Below are 17,222 nucleotides of genomic sequence, written 5' to 3'. Positions count from 1 at the left end.
ATTTGCTTGAGCACATTCCTACATAAGACAACCACAGTGATTTCACTTCACAAGAGTGTGAAAAATCGATTTTACTGAGCATGAAATCAGACTAGCTGTCCACCTACAGAGCCCTGTTTCAGTAGGTTTGAATAAATGACTGTTTCAGTAGGTTTGAATAAGTGACTGTTTCAGTAGGTTTGAATAAATTACTGTTTCAGTAGGTTTGAATGAACTGACTGTTTCAGTAGGGTTGAATGAAATTACTGTTTCAGTAGGGTTGAATGAAATTACTGTTTCAGTAGGGTTGAATGAAATTACTGTTTCAGTAGGGTTGAATGAAATTACTGTTTCAGTAGGGTTGAATGAAATTACTGTTTCAGTAGGGTTGAATGAAATGAAATGCAACATGTTGATTGGGTTTTAACGCCTGTAGCGGATGTCAGCAGTAACCCTGTGGACATTTCAATACTGTACTTTTATCAGCTCAGAAAGAAGTTAAGGCATAAAGCCTTTTTCTACCAACACAGCATCTGGTATTTACACTGTTAAAACAGCCAAAACACTCCGAAACATGGATCGCTTGCCAGTCTGTTTCTCATTCAGCCAAAGTCAAGCTTCATTCATGAATACAGTAAGAATCAGGCATCCAATCAACTTTGTTTTATTAATTCAAAGTATGAAAACATCAACAAGGTTGTAACTGATACCCCCACCAAAAAGACACGGTCCAGTGACCCCACCGGTACGTCATGTATATCAATTGCTCCTCCTCAAACCTACAAGGAACCATAGAGATCCTATAAAATGACTCTAATTTCGAATTCCTAATTTCTAGTTGTAATTTCTAATTCTATGCAAGAAGCCTTCAACTGTACTGCAGGTGTGAAACATAAATCCAAGGTTCTCATTTCTCAACAGCCTTCCAAGACAAATCATCACTATTCCTTCCTCTTAAAACCGTATCCTATCCTGCCCTACCTCACCAGATGCCCTTACCCTTACCTGGTCGGTAGTCAGTGACTGGAGCTGGGTTGGTGTTGGCATACAGGGTTAGCAAGGTGGACAGCAGCCACGGCAGTCTAAAGGGTAATGTACTGTGTTGTGGGCACACGAGTGAGTGTTCAGTCTAGCGCCCTGCCCACCCGTCCTTCATCTCTGAGCCATCACACCACAGGAGTGTGGCCCATGGAAGGGATTGGACCTCTATGTAATCACCCACACGGATAAAAACAGGGAAAACTGTATTGAGGATTATAGGTCCCCACACAACCATCATCTGGCTCACGCCCTGTGTGTCTGTGTGTGTGTGTGTGTGTGTGTGTGTGTGTGTGTCTGCAGATCGCATGTGTGCTTTTATTTTAACAATCTGATCAGAGGACACATGGCACTTGTTTTTACACAGTAGTTACACATAACAAACTACAGTTATTTGATATACATTACATCTGGAGTTACAGACTGTGTGACATAGCAACCTGGTAATGTTGGACAGTGTGTTATTACGCTGCGACTGCCTTTGTAACTACTCACTGCACCCTCATTTGTCTTAGCACCATTTGATCTATTTTCTTCATTCAACCTTTATTTAACTAGGCAAGTCAGTTAAGAACAAATTATAATATACAATGACGGCCTACCGAGGAACAGTGGGTTAACTGCCTTGTTCAGGGGCAGAAGAGCAGATTTTTACCTTGTCAGCTCAGGGGATTCGATCCAGCAACCTTTCGGGTTACTGGCCCACCCCAATATATAAGATGTAATGTAATACAATATTTCATGAATTGATCTATTACGGACAGACATGAGGGTTTATACAGTAATCCTACTAGATCCTATCTCCTTCTCTGGCCACTAATGCACACACACTGTACCCTCCACAAAAATACAATTAAATCTCACACATACACACACACATAGGCTACATTCAGGAAAACACACGCACGCACACACACACGCACACACACACGCACACGCACACGCGCACGCGCGCACACGCACACGCACACGCACACACACACACACACACACACACACACACACACACACACACACACACACACACACACACACACACACATTAAAAACACACAGAGGAGTCGGGAAGAGGATTTGACTTCAATTCACTACGCTTTCTCTTTTTTTCATCCCACTTAAAAGGACTAATCCACCCTAAGACGCCGTCTGTGGGGCGGCTACACGTGTGTGTCCTGATTCTTTAAATGCCTGGAACATGAGTGATTTACGTATATGTAAGAGTATATGTGTTAGGTTACATTGAGGCCAATTTGTTCCATACCATGCCAAGGCATACAGCCCCAGCTCTCAATGCTAATACCTGAAAGATGAATGTAATCAGGGGACAAACTCACTTATCCATGTGGCCAGCTGGCTGAAAGCCACAGAACTCAATCCAACATTTATAACCCGATAATCTAGTGCAGTTCTAACACTGACAGGACTAGTTTTCAAGATTTGGGTGCGTTTGGCACAATACGAGTCATGCAATTGGTCCACAGCACACTCTAGCCTGGTTGTCAGACTGTATTTGATGTGCAACACAACTATATTGTGCTACCCTGGATGAGTAGTAAAGCCGAGACTCCAACCGGTACTGGTCCTGTCATGTATTGTCATATTATGTCTTGTTCCTGTTCTTTCTCTTCACTCCGTTTCCCTCTGCTGGTCGTATTAGGTTACCTTCTCTTCCTCTCCTTCCCCCAGCTGTTCCTCATCTTCCCTAACTACCTCGTTCACTCTTTTCCCACCTGTTCCCTTTTTCCCTCTGATTAGGTCTCTATTTCTCTCTCTGTTCCTGCTTCTTTCTTTGTCAGATTCTCGTTTGAGTTTCTCATGCCAGAACCAAACTGTCGTCTTGTTTGCTTCACCCTTGTCCCATCCTGTCGGAATCTGCCTGTTCTTCTGATGCTACGTGTTATCAGGTACCTCTGTCCGCTACGACCCGCGCCTACCCAGAGAGACCAGCAGTCTGTCGCCGCAACCCAGCTATTCTCCTCTGCTGCTAAGAAGGGGACTCTTTTGTAAATATCAGAAGGACTTTCTGTTTCATTTGTCGCCCTCTCTGAGGGTTGTCTATTTTGCCATTTTTCTACATCTGAAGAGGATCTATGTCTTCCCTGTGTTTTTTACATTAAAGGACTCTGTTTTTGTTAAACCGCTTTTGGGTCCTCACTCAAGTCATAACAGAAGAATCTGACCAAGAATGGACCCAGCGATTTCGGATCCTTTCCACTCAGCCGTCGAGATCCAGGGAGCGATGCTAGGCAGACACGAGCAGGAATTGTCTGTTGCTCGACATGCCGTTGAGACCCTGACCGCCCAAGTCTCCGACCTCACAAGACAGGTTCACCATCTCCGCCTCGATCCACCGGCCACTTCCAGGGCTTCCGAATCTCCGGAGCCCAGAATCAATAACCCGCCGTGTTACTCTGGGGAGGCCACTGAATGCCGCTCGTTCCTCACCCAGTGTGATATTGTGTTTTCTCTCCAGCCCAACACTTACTCCAGGAGCACAGCTCGTATCGCCTACGTCATATCTCTCCTTACTGGACGGGCTCGTGAGTGGGGCACGGCTATCTGGGAAGCGAGGGCTGAGTGTACTAACCAGTATCAGGACTTTAAGGAGGAGATGATACGGGTTTTTGATCGTTCTGTTTTTGGGAAGGAAGCTTCCAGGGTCCTGGCTTCCCTATGTCAAGGTAATCGATCCATAACAGATTACTCTATTGAGTTTCGCACTCTTGCTGCCTCCAGTGACTGGAACGAGCCAGCTTTGCTCGCTCGTTTTCTGGAGGGTCTCCGCGCTGAGGTAAAGGATGAGATTCTCTCCCGGGAGGTTCCCTCCAGCGTGGATTCCTTGATTGAACTCGCTATTCGCATAGAGCGACGGGTTGATCTTCGTCACCGAGCTCGGGGAAAAGAGCTCGCGTTCTCCGTTGCCCCCCTCTCCGCATCACTACCATCTCGTGCGCGTCAGGGAGGGGGACGATTGGAAAACGGCGTTTAACACTCCGTTAGGGCACTTTGAATACCGGGTTCTTCCTTTCGGCCTTGCAAACGCTCCAGCTGTCTTTCAGGCATTAGTAAATGACGTCCTGAGAGACATGCTGAACATCTTTGTTTTCGTCTACCTTGACGATATCCTGATTTTTTCACCGTCACTCCAGATTCATGTTCAGCACGTTCGACGTGTCCTCCAACGCCTTTTAGAGAATTGTCTTTATGTGAAGGCTGAGAAGTGCACTTTTCATGCCTCCTCCGTCACATTTCTCGGTTCTGTTATTTCCGCTGAAGGCATTAAGATGGATCCCGCTAAGGTCCAAGCTGTCACTGATTGGCCGGTTCCTAAGTCACGCGTCGAGCTGCAGCGCTTTCTCGGCTTCGCGAATTTCTATCGTCGTTTCATCCGTAATTTCGGTCAGGTGGCAGCTCCCCTCACAGCCCTTACTTCTGTCAAGATGTGCTTTAAGTGGTCCGATTCCGCCCAGGGAGCTTTTGATCTTCTCAAGAATCGCTTTACATCCGCACCTATCCTTGTTACACCTGACGTCTCTAGACAGTTCGTTGTCGAGGTTGACGCGTCAGAGGTGGGCGTGGGAGCCATTCTTTCTCAGCGCTCTCTCTCTGACGACAAGGTCCACCCTTGCGCGTATTTTTCTCATCGCCTGTCGCCGTCGGAACGTAACTATGATGTGGGAAACCGCGAACTGCTCGCCATCCGCTTAGCCCTAGGCGAATGGCGACAGTGGTTGGAGGGGGCGACCGTTCCTTTTGTCGTTTGGACTGACCATGGGAACCTTGAGTACATCCGTTCTGCCAAACGACTTAATGCGCGTCAGGCTCGTTGGGCGCTGTTTTTCGCTCGTTTCGAGTTCGTAATTTCTTATCGTCCGGGCTCTAAGAACACCAAGCCTGATGCTTTATCTCGTCTCTTCAGTTCTTCAGTAGTCTCCACCGACCCCGAGGGGATTCTCCCTGAGGGGCGTGTTGTCGGGTTGACTGTCTGGGGAATTGAGAGGCAGGTAAAGCAAGCACTCACTCACACTCCGTCGCCGCGCGCTTGTCCTAGGAACCTTCTTTTCGTTCCCGTTCCTACTCGTCTGGCCGTTCTTCAGTGGGCTCACTCTGCCAAGTTAGCCGGCCACCCCGGCGTTCGGGGTACGCTTGCTTCCATTCGCCAGCGGTTTTGGTGGCCCACTCGGGAGCTTGACACGCGTCGTTTTGTGGCAGCTTGTTCGGTCTGCGCGCAGACTAAGTCCGGTAACTCCCCCCTGCCGGCCGTCTCAGACCGCTTCCCATTCCCTCTCGACCGTGGTCTCACATCGCCTTAGATTTTATCACCGGACTGCCTTCGTCAGCGGGGAAGACTGTTATTCTTACGGTTGTCGATAGGTTCTCTAAGGCGGCTCATTTTATTCCCCTCGCTAAGCTCCTTCTGCTAAAGAAACGGCACAAATCATCATCGAGAATGTTTTCAGAATTCATGGCCTTCCGTCAGACGTCGTTTCGGACAGGGGTCCGCAATTCACGTCTCAATTTTGGAGGGAGTTTTGCCGTTTGATTGGAGCTTCCGTCAGTCTCTCTTCCGGCTTTCACCCTCAGTCTAACGGTCAAGCAGAACGGGCCAATCAGACTATTGGTCGCATCTTACGCAGTCTTTCTTTTCGTAACCCTGCGTCTTGGTCAGAACAGCTTCCCTGGGCAGAATACGCCCACAACTCGCTTCCTTCGTCTGCGACCGGTCTATCTCCTTTTCAGAGTAGCCTCGGGTACCAGCCTCCACTGTTCTCGTCTCAGCTCGCCGAGTCCTGCGTCCCCTCCGCTCAGGCTTTTGTCCAACGTTGTGAGCGCACCTGGAAGAGGGTCAGGTCTGCACTTTGCCGTTATAGGGCGCAGACTGTGAGAGCCGCTAATAAGCGTAGAACTAAGAGTCCTAGATATTGTCGCGGTCAGAGAGTATGGCTCTCCACTCAAAACCTTCCCCTTAAGACAGCTTCTCGCAAGTTGACCCCGCGGTTCATTGGTCCGTTCCGTATTTCTCAGATCATTAATCCTGTCGCAGTGCGACTTCTTCTCCCGCGATATCTTCGTCGCGTCCACCCGGTCTTCCATGTCTCCTGTGTTAAGCCCGTTCTTCGCGCCCCCCGCTCGTCTTCCCCCATCCTTGTCGAGGGCGCACCTATCTACAGGGTCCGTAAGATTTTGGACATGCGTCCCCGGGGCCGTGGTCATCAGTACCTAGTAGATTGGGAGGGGTACGGTCCTGAGGAAAGGAGTTGGGTTCCCTCTCGGGACGTGCTGGACCGTTCGCTGATCGATGATTTCCTCCGTTGCCGCCAGGTTTCCTCCTCGAGTGCGCCAGGAGGCGCTCGGTGAGTGGGGGTACTGTCATGTATTGTCATATTATGTCTTGTTCCTGTTCTTTCTCTTCACTCCGTTTCCCTCTGCTGGTCGTATTAGGTTACCTTCTCTTCCTCTCCTTCCCCCAGCTGTTCCTCATCTTCCCTAACTACCTCGTTCACTCTTTTCCCACCTGTTCCCTTTTTCCCTCTGATTAGGTCTCTATTTCTCTCTCTGTTCCTGCTTCTTTCTTTGTCAGATTCTCGTTTGAGTTTCTCATGCCAGAACCAAACTGTCGTCTTGTTTGCTTCACCCTTGTCCCATCCTGTCGGAATCTGCCTGTTCTTCTGATGCTACGTGTTATCAGGTACCTCTGTCCGCTACGACCCGCGCCTACCCAGAGAGACCAGCAGTCTGTCGCCGCAACCCAGCTATTCTCCTCTGCTGCTAAGAAGGGGACTCTTTTGTAAATATCAGAAGGACTTTCTGTTTCATTTGTCGCCCTCTCTGAGGGTTGTCTATTTTGCCATTTTTCTACATCTGAAGAGGATCTATGTCTTCCCTGTGTTTTTACATTAAAGGACTCTGTTTTTGTTAAACCGCTTTTGGGTCCTCACTCAAGTCATAACAGGTCCACTCTGTTGATACATCACTATTCTTAAGCACTTCCATGAATTGACATACCTCAAAGAGAAAAGAAAGAGAAGAGGAAGAGAATGAGAAGAGGAAGAGAAGAGGAAGTTGAGAGAACATGGCGTTCAGAACGAAGCCAAACGTTTAGCCAACAGAAGGCACCCGTGCAGCGTAAAGGGTGCCACTATGTCGAACCCATCCTACTCTGTGAGTATTTCAACGAGAATTGCAGAGGCGATAGGTCAGAGTACGGAGAGGATTATACCAGGTCCATTTTAGGAAAGCTTACAGGGGATGAGAGGGGATTAGAGAACTGACAACATGGCTTGGGCCTCCCCCCAAGGTAACCCTTACCTACCGCTGTGCCCCTGTCAAAAAAGGAAATGCTCTCTTCGCCCCGTGATGTGTGGGATTAGGGCCTAGTCGTGTAATCTCCAGCAGGGAACAAGTGGATTGAGGATAACAGATTAAGCTAGACATTCCTTTTCTTCCTTTGGGTGGGTCAAGGGGGCAGAGCTGAGCTCGGGGACGGCAAGATTGACCGACGATGAAGAAGAAGTATCCTTCACTTTGAATCAAATGATTGTCCTTGCGTATCACTTTGTTGTCATGATCAAGTCATTATACAGTATGTGACAGTGACACAATGTTCATTGTCACTAATGAAAGGCTGTTAATTTATTAATGACTCGACAGGCAATTGGTGACAAAAATAGACGGCGTCTATGAGCTGAGGCGAGAGGTCAACTGAATAAAAGACTTGGCGTGACTTTTAAAGTGAATTTGTCCAAAAAATTATTTTGTGTCAATGCAGAGCCAGAATCACAGAATCACTAAGTACAGTATGGGATGGATCTAGTTGGGTTCTCTTAGGACGCTTTTGTATTTCCAAGGATAACACTGCCCTCTAGTGGCCAACCTACGGTACATGCACCAGGGTAAGATTGTAGTGGTATACAGTCAAACCCCTCGAGCAAACAGCGGTGTAGCAAAGCCAGTAGTTCATGTTTAAGTCTGTGCAAAGTCGTATGGGCCAACAGTAAGCAAGACACGTTCTCTTAAAAAAATACACATTAGGGAAAATGACAACACAGTGGTTGGTGCTACAATCCAGCAGGACACGCCACACACCATAGCACAGATTGTCATTGTATATCAATAACTATCCAACGACCCAGATCAACCAAGAGGATAGCTACCTAAAAGCCACTGCAAAAAAAAATGCATTTCTCAAGTGAAGCAGTGCTCAAGTGCTCTATGTAAAATAATTCAAAGAACAGTCACCTTCAAGCTGTGATGTAACACAAGCAGCCTTGTTGCCACCAGTGAGGATATACTGCCAAAATGTTTCACACATTCAATTTTCAATGATGCTGACACCCGTCACTAATAAATGCAGCTCACAGAGGGAATAAATCCACTTTAGGTCTCAATCCTTCCTCAAAGACAAAGAGGTTATTTTGTTGCTCTGGGAGATGACAGAAGCATCACACAGAAGGAGGATGTCTCAAAAAGAGAGACAATGAATATCTCCCATTTCCTCTCATACTGAAATCTTCCCTTTCGCTCAAACTGACACACACGCACACGCACACATACACAAACACACACACACACACACACACACACACACACACACACACACACACACACACACACACACACACACACACACACACACACACACACACACACACACACACACACACACACACACACAACTACTTCCCTCATACACACACACACACACACACACACGTTTTACTATCCCTTGTGGGGACCTAAAATGTATTTCCATTCAAAATCCTATTTTCCCTAACCCTAAAGGGTCATCCACACCAAGGATGATAACTATGACGATAACAATAATACAAATTAAAAATATATAATTCAAGTGCCAGGGACGTTAACACTATAACGACCACTACAAAAAGACTGGAGAACGATAACAAAAGCTATCGTTTGGATCACTTTCAGAGCGATTTTTTCCCCCTGTCCCTCGGATGGTGAAACATTGTCATTGACAACCAATAAAAACGAGTTCTATTGAAGCGTTATTGGTTCTAGGTCCGCAAGGCTGCTCGGAGAGGAGAACCTCGAACGAACCACTGTGCTCTCACGAGTTCACATAGTGTTGTAGCAAAACAGAATATGAGCTCGCTAGATTAGGATGGTTTGTACGGGGCTATGAAGAGGAGGCAGAGCACAGGCTAAACTTGCCTGAATAGCTGGGCATGTGTGAGCATATTGTTGGCCACATGAATTACAGGACTACTTGGGGGGAATAATGATCCATGACAAACAGCGCATAAGAAGGCAATTTTCCAATGGTATAGACCTATCTGTTAACGCTGATACAGCCTGACAAATACACACTAAAGTCTAATGTGCCTTTCTGGATCTTGTAAACTGCCGAGAAAAGACCCATTACCGATCCAAATGGTTGCCTAGGCTACTTTATTATTTCGAACGAAACAGCCTAGATTATAATTTACACACTAGAATAAAAAACATGAAATGCATTTTGCTGTTATAGCCTAGGTATGATACTTTTCTTGTCGAGCTCCGTGCCCTCGGGGTCCCAGGCTCCCTGTCATTTCATAATCTGATTAAAAAAATATTTCACTGTGGAAATTCATTAGGTATCGGCTATTTACTTCAGTATAGGCTATTCGTTTCAGTATTAAGCCTAATATTTAGCCAACGAATGATGGGTTGAAAACTAATTTAGGCTATTCATCTTTAGTCTGTATTCACAGTTCCCTTTATTACGCACCTGTCCTCTCTGCTGCCTCTCAGCTACATATATTCCCCTTAGCTCTTGGAGTCCCAGGAAAAGCTAGACTACAACAACTTGTTGTACACTTCATTTGAGATTTGATTTACTACTACTAGCCTATCGAGGAGAGATTTCAGCTTGCCCTTTGCTCAATGTAAAATAGAGCAGTTTGAAAGGAGAGAGGGGAATATGGTGTGATGAAAATACACCGTATGAGTAGCCTGCTAATGTAACTTTCTGGACCTTGTAAACTGTCGAGAATAGACCCATAATTTATCCAAATGGTTGCATAATCAGGCCTAAGCATCCAAAACAGGACGTTTGAGCGATAATTAAAATGTGCCTACTTCACTGCAGTTTAGAGCCCTAGACAACAATAGGCCTGATGGATCGTGGCGCTTTGCGTGTCCGGGACTGCTGAGCGTCAACTGGAGAAAAGCATAGATCTGACATATCATCATCTGTAAACTTTTTCTTCTTGCACTTTGACATGTAAATATTTATAGCCCTACTATTTAGCTAATGAATGGCCTAATATCTTGCTAATATTTAGCTTCTTACTTCGGGTACACATCTCTAGCCTCTCTCTTCCAGCTGTTCCCGTGCACAATTGGCTAATGGCTATGCAAACCTCTCCACTATTCCGCTTCACGTGAAATCCCAGGAAAAGCTATAGGTTACAAAAGGAGATGCATTTTTTAAATGTGCTTAATAGCCTTTTCGTGGAGAGAAGCAGGCTTGCGATTGTTAACTGTTGAACGTAAAATAGGCCTAGGCCAAATTAACCGTTAGGGGAAAGTTAAAGATAGAGAGTGCATTGGTGTGATCACTTTAGCCAGTGATGATACATGCCATTGTTGCATTGATGCATTGCAAATGGTTGCAGAGAGAACAGACAGAGAGAAAAGCACAGTGAAAAGAAAATCGAAAAGAATTGACAATCATTACAAAAAATGGAAACCACTTGCAAACCACTTGAGCAATGAGGCAACCCACTGGACACAGGCATCAGTTCAACGTCAATTCCACTAACGTAATTTCATTGAACGTGGAAAAAAGCTGAGTGGGAAGCAATGAGATTATGTAAAAGATACGAAGGCTAAACAGCGTTTGTTGTTGAATTGCTACATTTAAATATGAGCTTCTAAATTGTTTTTTCATGACATGTACAGTACCAGTCAAATGTTTGGACACACCTACTCATTCCAGGGTTTTTCTTTATTTGTACTATTACCTACATTGTTGATTATAGTAACCAAATCAAAATATACTTTAGATTTGCTTTTACCTTAATTTAATTAGGCAAGCCATTTAAGAACAAATTCTTATTTTCAATGTTGGCCGACCGAGGAACAGTGGGTTAACTGCCTTGTTCAGGGGCAGAAGGGCAGATTTGTACCTTGTCAGCTCGGGGATTCGATCTTGCAACCTTTCGGGTTACTTGTCCAACGCTCTAACCACTAGGGTACCTGCCGCCCCGATTATTCAAAGTAGCCACCCTTTGCCTTGGTGACAGCTTTGCACACTCTTCGCATTCATCAAGGCAAAGTGTGGTTACTTGGAAGAATCTAAAATATATTTAGATTTGTTTAACACTTTTTTGATTCCATATGTGTTATTTCATAGTTTTGATAAAATAGTAAAATAAAGAAAAACCCTTGAATGAGTAGGTGTGTCCAAACTTTTGACTGGTACTATATATTGAAGAAGTAATGGTGTCACAGGTGGTTGGTGGCACCTTAATTGGGGAGAACAGGCTCATGGGAATGGCTGGAGCAGAATAAGTGGAATTGTATATCAAACACAAGTATATCAAACACATGGTTTCCATTCGCTCCGTTCCAGCCATTATTATGAGCCGTCCTCCCCTCAGCAGCCTACACTGATGGTGTGTGTTACCACCGTATTAAAACGCCTACAGCCCTGCAGTTGGATGCATTGATCAGTTGATTGACAGGTGTATTGCAGAACAATAAATTGTCAGCTGGTGTGGTTGCTTGCCAACGTTATCGTTATAGTTATGTAATAGTTATCGTCTTTGGTGTGGATGGCCCTTTACACTAACCACTAAGCCTAAAATAGCCTTTGTACTCATGGGGACCAGGAAAATGTCCCCATAAGGGAGAATTGCCCCACCCCACAGGCTGAAATATTGGCTATGAGTCAAAGTTGGCAAATGATTTCCCCTGCCTTGACATTTCCTAAGGCAACAGAGCCCCACTTATATCCACAGCCCTCTGGTTAAACTGACAACCCTGGAACACTGACAATTGACACAAGTGTCATGTCCTCCACCAGTGCAAAAACATTTGAATCATAAGGATCCGTACAAACTCAGTCACTCGTACACATGCACACACAAACACACATTCTGAACTTGGACCACTTGGGGGCAGAGCATGACAAGTTGTCACGGACTCCCACGTCTTTGAATGAGGTAAATCCTTTGTGCTTTTCAGAGTCAATCAATTGCACGTGAAGATCCAACCATCCATAGAAATAGAAATTCCATTCTATTCTATGCATTCAGCCAACCACACAGAGCATAGTAAATGTAGCATGCTTTAGTCAGTGAAACATGAAATCACATCTGGAATTGATTGGTCCGTGGCTTACAGGTGTATTGTTCAGGGCCAGTAGACCCCTTCACTTTTACAACATTTTGTTACATTGCAGACTTATTCTAAAATGGATTCAATATTCCCCCCCCCCCTCATCAATCTACACACAGTACCCCATAATTACATTTTTGCAACAAAAAAATAAATAATACAGACGCCTCACAAGTCCTCAACTGGCAGCTTTATTAAATAGTACCCGCAGAACACCAGTCTCAACGTCAACAGTGAAGGGGCGACTCCGGGATGCTGGCCTAGGCGGAGTTCCTCTGTCCAGTGTCTGTGTTATTTTGCCCATCTTAATCCAGTCTGAGATATGGCTTTTTCTTTGCAAATCTGCCTCGAAGGTCAGCATCCCAGAGTCGCCTCTTCACTGTTGACGTTGAGACTGGTGTTCTGCGGGTACTATTTAATGAGGCTGCCAGTTGAGGCGTCTGTTTCTAATGTACTTGTCCTCTTGCTTAGTTGTGCACCGGGGCCTCCCACTCCTTTTTATATTCTGGTTAGAGCCAGTTTGTGCTGTTCTGTGAAGGGAGTAGTACACAGCATTGAACGAGATCTTCAGTTTCTTGGCAATTTATCGCATGGAATAGCCTTCATTTCTCAGAACAAGAATAGACTAACGAGTGTCAGAAGAAATTACTTTGTTTCTGGCCATTTTGAGCCTGTAATTGAACCCACAAATGCTTATGTTCCAGATACTCAACTAGTCTAAAGAAGGCCAGTTGTATTGCTTCTTTAATCAGAACAACAGTTTTCAGCTGTGCTAACATAATTGCAAAATGGTTTTCTAATGATCAATTAGCCTTTTAAAATGATAAACTTGGATTATCTAACACAACGTGCCATTGGAACACAGGAGTGATGGTTGCTGAAAATGGGCCTCTGCATGCCTATTGTCACGATGGTCGTAAGGAACGGACCAAAATGCAGCGTGGTATGTGTTTATGATGATTTTTTAAAAAGAAAGCACTGAACACTGAATACAAACTATACAAAACAATAAACCAATAACGACCGTGAAGCTATAATGAGAACTGTGCTGACACAAGCAACTAACATAGACAATCACCCACAAACAAACAGTGAAACTCAGGCAACCTAAGTATGATTCTCAATCAGAGACAACTAATGACACCTGCCTCTGATTGAGAACCATACTAGGCCCGAAAACATAGAAATCCCCAAATCATAGAAAAACAAACATAGACTGCCCACCCCAACTCACGCCCTGACCATACTAAATAATGACAAAACAAAGGAAATAAAGGTCAGAACGTGACACCTATGTAGATATTCTATTTTAAAAAATTGCAGTTTCCAACTACAATAGTCATTTACAACATTAAAATGTCTACACTGTATTTCTGATCAATTTTATGTTATTTTCTTTCAAAAACAAGGACATTTCTAAGTGAACCCAAACTTTTGAACGGTAGTGTATATTTTGATTTGTTTAACACCTTTTTGGTTATTACATGATTCCATATGTGTTATTTCATAGTTTTGATGTCTTCACAATTATTCTACAGTGTAGAAAACAGTAAAAATAAAGAAAAACCCTGGAATGAGAACTTTTGACTGGTACTGTATGTAAATATGGTATTGGAACTGACCTGAGCTTTTTACTTTCTTATTTCTTGTTTTTATTTCTTGTTTTTGTTCTACCTTATGTCATTTGTTTGCGCTACATTGATGTTTAAAAATATATATATATATTTTACCTCCTTTTCTCCCCAATTTCGTGGTATCCAATTGTTAGTAGTTACTATCTTGTCTCATCACTACAACTCCCGTACAGGCTCGGGAGAGACGAAGGTCGAAAGGCATGCGTCCTCCGAAACACAACTCAACCAAGCCGTACTGCTCCTTAACACAGCGCACATCCAACCCGGAAGCCAGCCGTACCAATGTGTCGGAGGAAACACCGTGCACCTGGCGATCTGGTTAGCGTGCACTGCGCCCGGCCCGCCACAGGAGTCGCTAGTTTGCGATGAGACAAGGACATCCCTACCGGCCATGCCCTCCCTAACCCGGACGACGCTAGGCCAATTGTGCGTCGCCCCACGGACCTCCCAGTCGCGGCCGGCTGCGACAGAGCCTGGGCGCAAACCCAGAGTCTCTGGTGGCACAGCTAGCGCTGCGATGCAGTGCCCTAGACCACTGCGCCACCCGGGAGGCCTACATTGATGTTGATTACTGCATTGTTGGGTTTGGAGCTCAAGACAGGCATTTCACTGTACTTGCGCATGTGACATTAAAAAACTACTTTGACCAGAACCCTATGGGCCCTGGTCGAAAGTAGTGCACTATATAGGGAATAGGGTGCCATTTCAGATACAGCCCTGGTTGCAAATTCTGATTCACACCCTTTCCCCTCAAAGTGTGCACTCATTCATGTAATCAGACACATTTCATTTGTAATGAGTGTCTCTCACCAGCCAAGAGGCAGGCAGGAGAGTGTCTCTCTCTCACACACACACACACCTAATTTGACGTTTGGTTCTCAGTGAGTGCGTGCAGAAGGCCTACCCATCCAACAGTCATTCATCAACATTCCCTCTGGATAATGGAGTTGAATAGGGACAGACTAAGACAGGCAGCGGCAGCACTCTCAAAGCGGTGCTTCCTCTGATTGGAATTGATTGTGTTACAAAACCCATAACTAGCCTACGGATATTGTTGCACTCGCTTTGTCTAGGGGTCCTAGGCCTAGTTAATGTGCATGGTTTGTAACCTGAACGAATCTGTGCATTTATGTGAGAAATCAGCGTATACTCCTACTGTAGGTGTTGAATGTACAGTGGGGCAAAAAAGTATTTAGTCAGCCACCAATTGCGCAAGTTCTCCCACTTAAAAAGATGAGAGAGGCCTGTAATTTTCATCATAGGTACACTTCAACTATGACAGTCAAAATGAGAAAGAAAATCCAGAAAATCACATTGTAGGATTTTGTTATTGACCAAATACTTATTTTCCACCATAATTTGCAAATAAATTCATAAAAAATCCTACAATGTGATTTTCTGGATTTTCTTTCTCATTTTGACTGTCATAGTTGAAGTGTACCTATGATGAAAATTACAGGCCTCGCTCATCTTTTTAAGTGGGAGAACTTGCACAATTGGTGGCTGACAAAATACTTTTTTGCCCCACTGTACATGTGCCCAGGAAGACAGCAACCTTGGCCCAGGGCCAGCTCTGTCTCTATTGACCTCTCGATCAGCCAGTCCAAGCGGATTATTATGTGTTCAGATGGTGACGAAGACATGCCCGAACTAAGGAAAGATCTCATGGTCACCAAACCCACCAGCAGCCTCACGGCTCTCCAAACTGGTACACTGACTGATCACCTTAATGGGCAGCACCCGACGTGCTTATCAAGCAGGCTCAGCACTTGGACAAGGTTGCTGCTGCCCCCTGGGGGAATGGAGTGTGGTAGTGTCAACTGGATAGTGTGTTAGGCTATGTCCTAACACTAACCTTCCCCTCCCATATCATAACCATTTCAGTGTCATGAGTCACAAAGCTCATCCCCTGCTGGCAACAAATGAAAACTGATGGACGGGGGATGTGATTGATGTGTAGTAGTTGGCGTAGGACAAAGTTGCCCTCAGACACTGACCTAAGGTAAGTTATGTGATCATGCAAATGGTTAAGGATTAGGATTTGGGGAGGGTAATCTGATCCTAGATATGTGTTAATGGGCAACTTCTACCTAAAGCTGCTAAAAGACTACTGCTCCATTCATGACTCATTCATAATGTGGGGATGGGATGGTGATGAAACTGAATGCCTGTTCGGGGTCCCACAGCCTTTTCAGGGTCCCACAGCCCTCTCTCTCTGTCTCTTTGTTTATTTCTCTCTCTCTCTCTGTCTCTCTGTCTCCCTATTTCTGTCTCTCTGTGGGCAGTGTGCCATGAGGATCCTCTCTCTAGGACGCTCTTTCTCCATCCCTCTCTCGCAGGTGAGGGTGAGTTAATGGACATCTTCAGCCTAAGCCTTCATTAAGCCTCAGCGGTTGTTTTCCAGCTTGGCCCTTTGGGTCGTGTTCTACCGACGGGCTACCGATAGCGCTTTCACAGCACTAGGCTGTATCCCACTCCTCACTGTGCCCTTCCAGATCAAAGCCGGTGTCACCTTCAAAAGCACAAATACATTCTCACAGCTTGTAGGTAAACCTGTGCAACTGTAAACCCATTCACATAGAGTGGGAAGTTTGTGTCACATAAAACACCACACACATCCATACACCTGCATGGTAAGCCCACTTTGTCACATACACAACTTGTCACACACACACACGCACGCACGCACGCACATACACATGTAACCATACATGGCCCATTCTAGGTCCAAACAAGTCCCCACTCACATACTCAGTGACAGCTTGATTACACACCTGCAGTAGATGAATAGCGGGCTGTCTAAGTGTTTGGCCTGATGATCTGCTCAGAGTGGTGGAACGGGACACTGGTACCCGTTCCCCCCGTACTGCTCATGTCACTCACACTATTGTTAACAGAATACATGTCAAAATCGCATATTATATGTCAATGAGACCACATTGCCACGGCAACTTGTAGCCAATTCTATTGTTTGGACATGATTTAGAAAGAAACACACCTGTCTTTATAAGATCCCACAGATGACAGTACATGTCAGAGTAGAAACTATGAAGTCATAGGAACTGTCTGTAGATGTGCGACATAGAATAGTGATGAGGCATATATCTGGGGAAGGGTATAAAACATTTTCTTGAGTGTTGAAATTTTCCAAGAGCAGAATTGTTTCCCAATGGAACTACCCAGACTCTGTCTAGAGCTGGCTGTCTGACCAAACTGAGCAACCGG

General features: G+C 45.2%; 1 protein-coding gene across 2 annotated transcripts in view; it reads right to left on the bottom strand.

Moving 5' to 3' along the window:
• The window catches only part of kcnh2b (potassium voltage-gated channel, subfamily H (eag-related), member 2b), a 307,801-nt gene that overhangs the window by 125,420 nt on the left and 165,159 nt on the right, over positions 1 to 17,222 (bottom strand). The window lies entirely within an intron of this gene.

This window comes from Oncorhynchus tshawytscha, linkage group LG29 (assembly GCF_018296145.1).
Source record: "Oncorhynchus tshawytscha isolate Ot180627B linkage group LG29, Otsh_v2.0, whole genome shotgun sequence".
In the NCBI taxonomy this organism is placed as follows: domain Eukaryota; kingdom Metazoa; phylum Chordata; class Actinopteri; order Salmoniformes; family Salmonidae; genus Oncorhynchus; species Oncorhynchus tshawytscha.
This window is presented reverse-complemented; position numbering and strand designations above follow the sequence as displayed.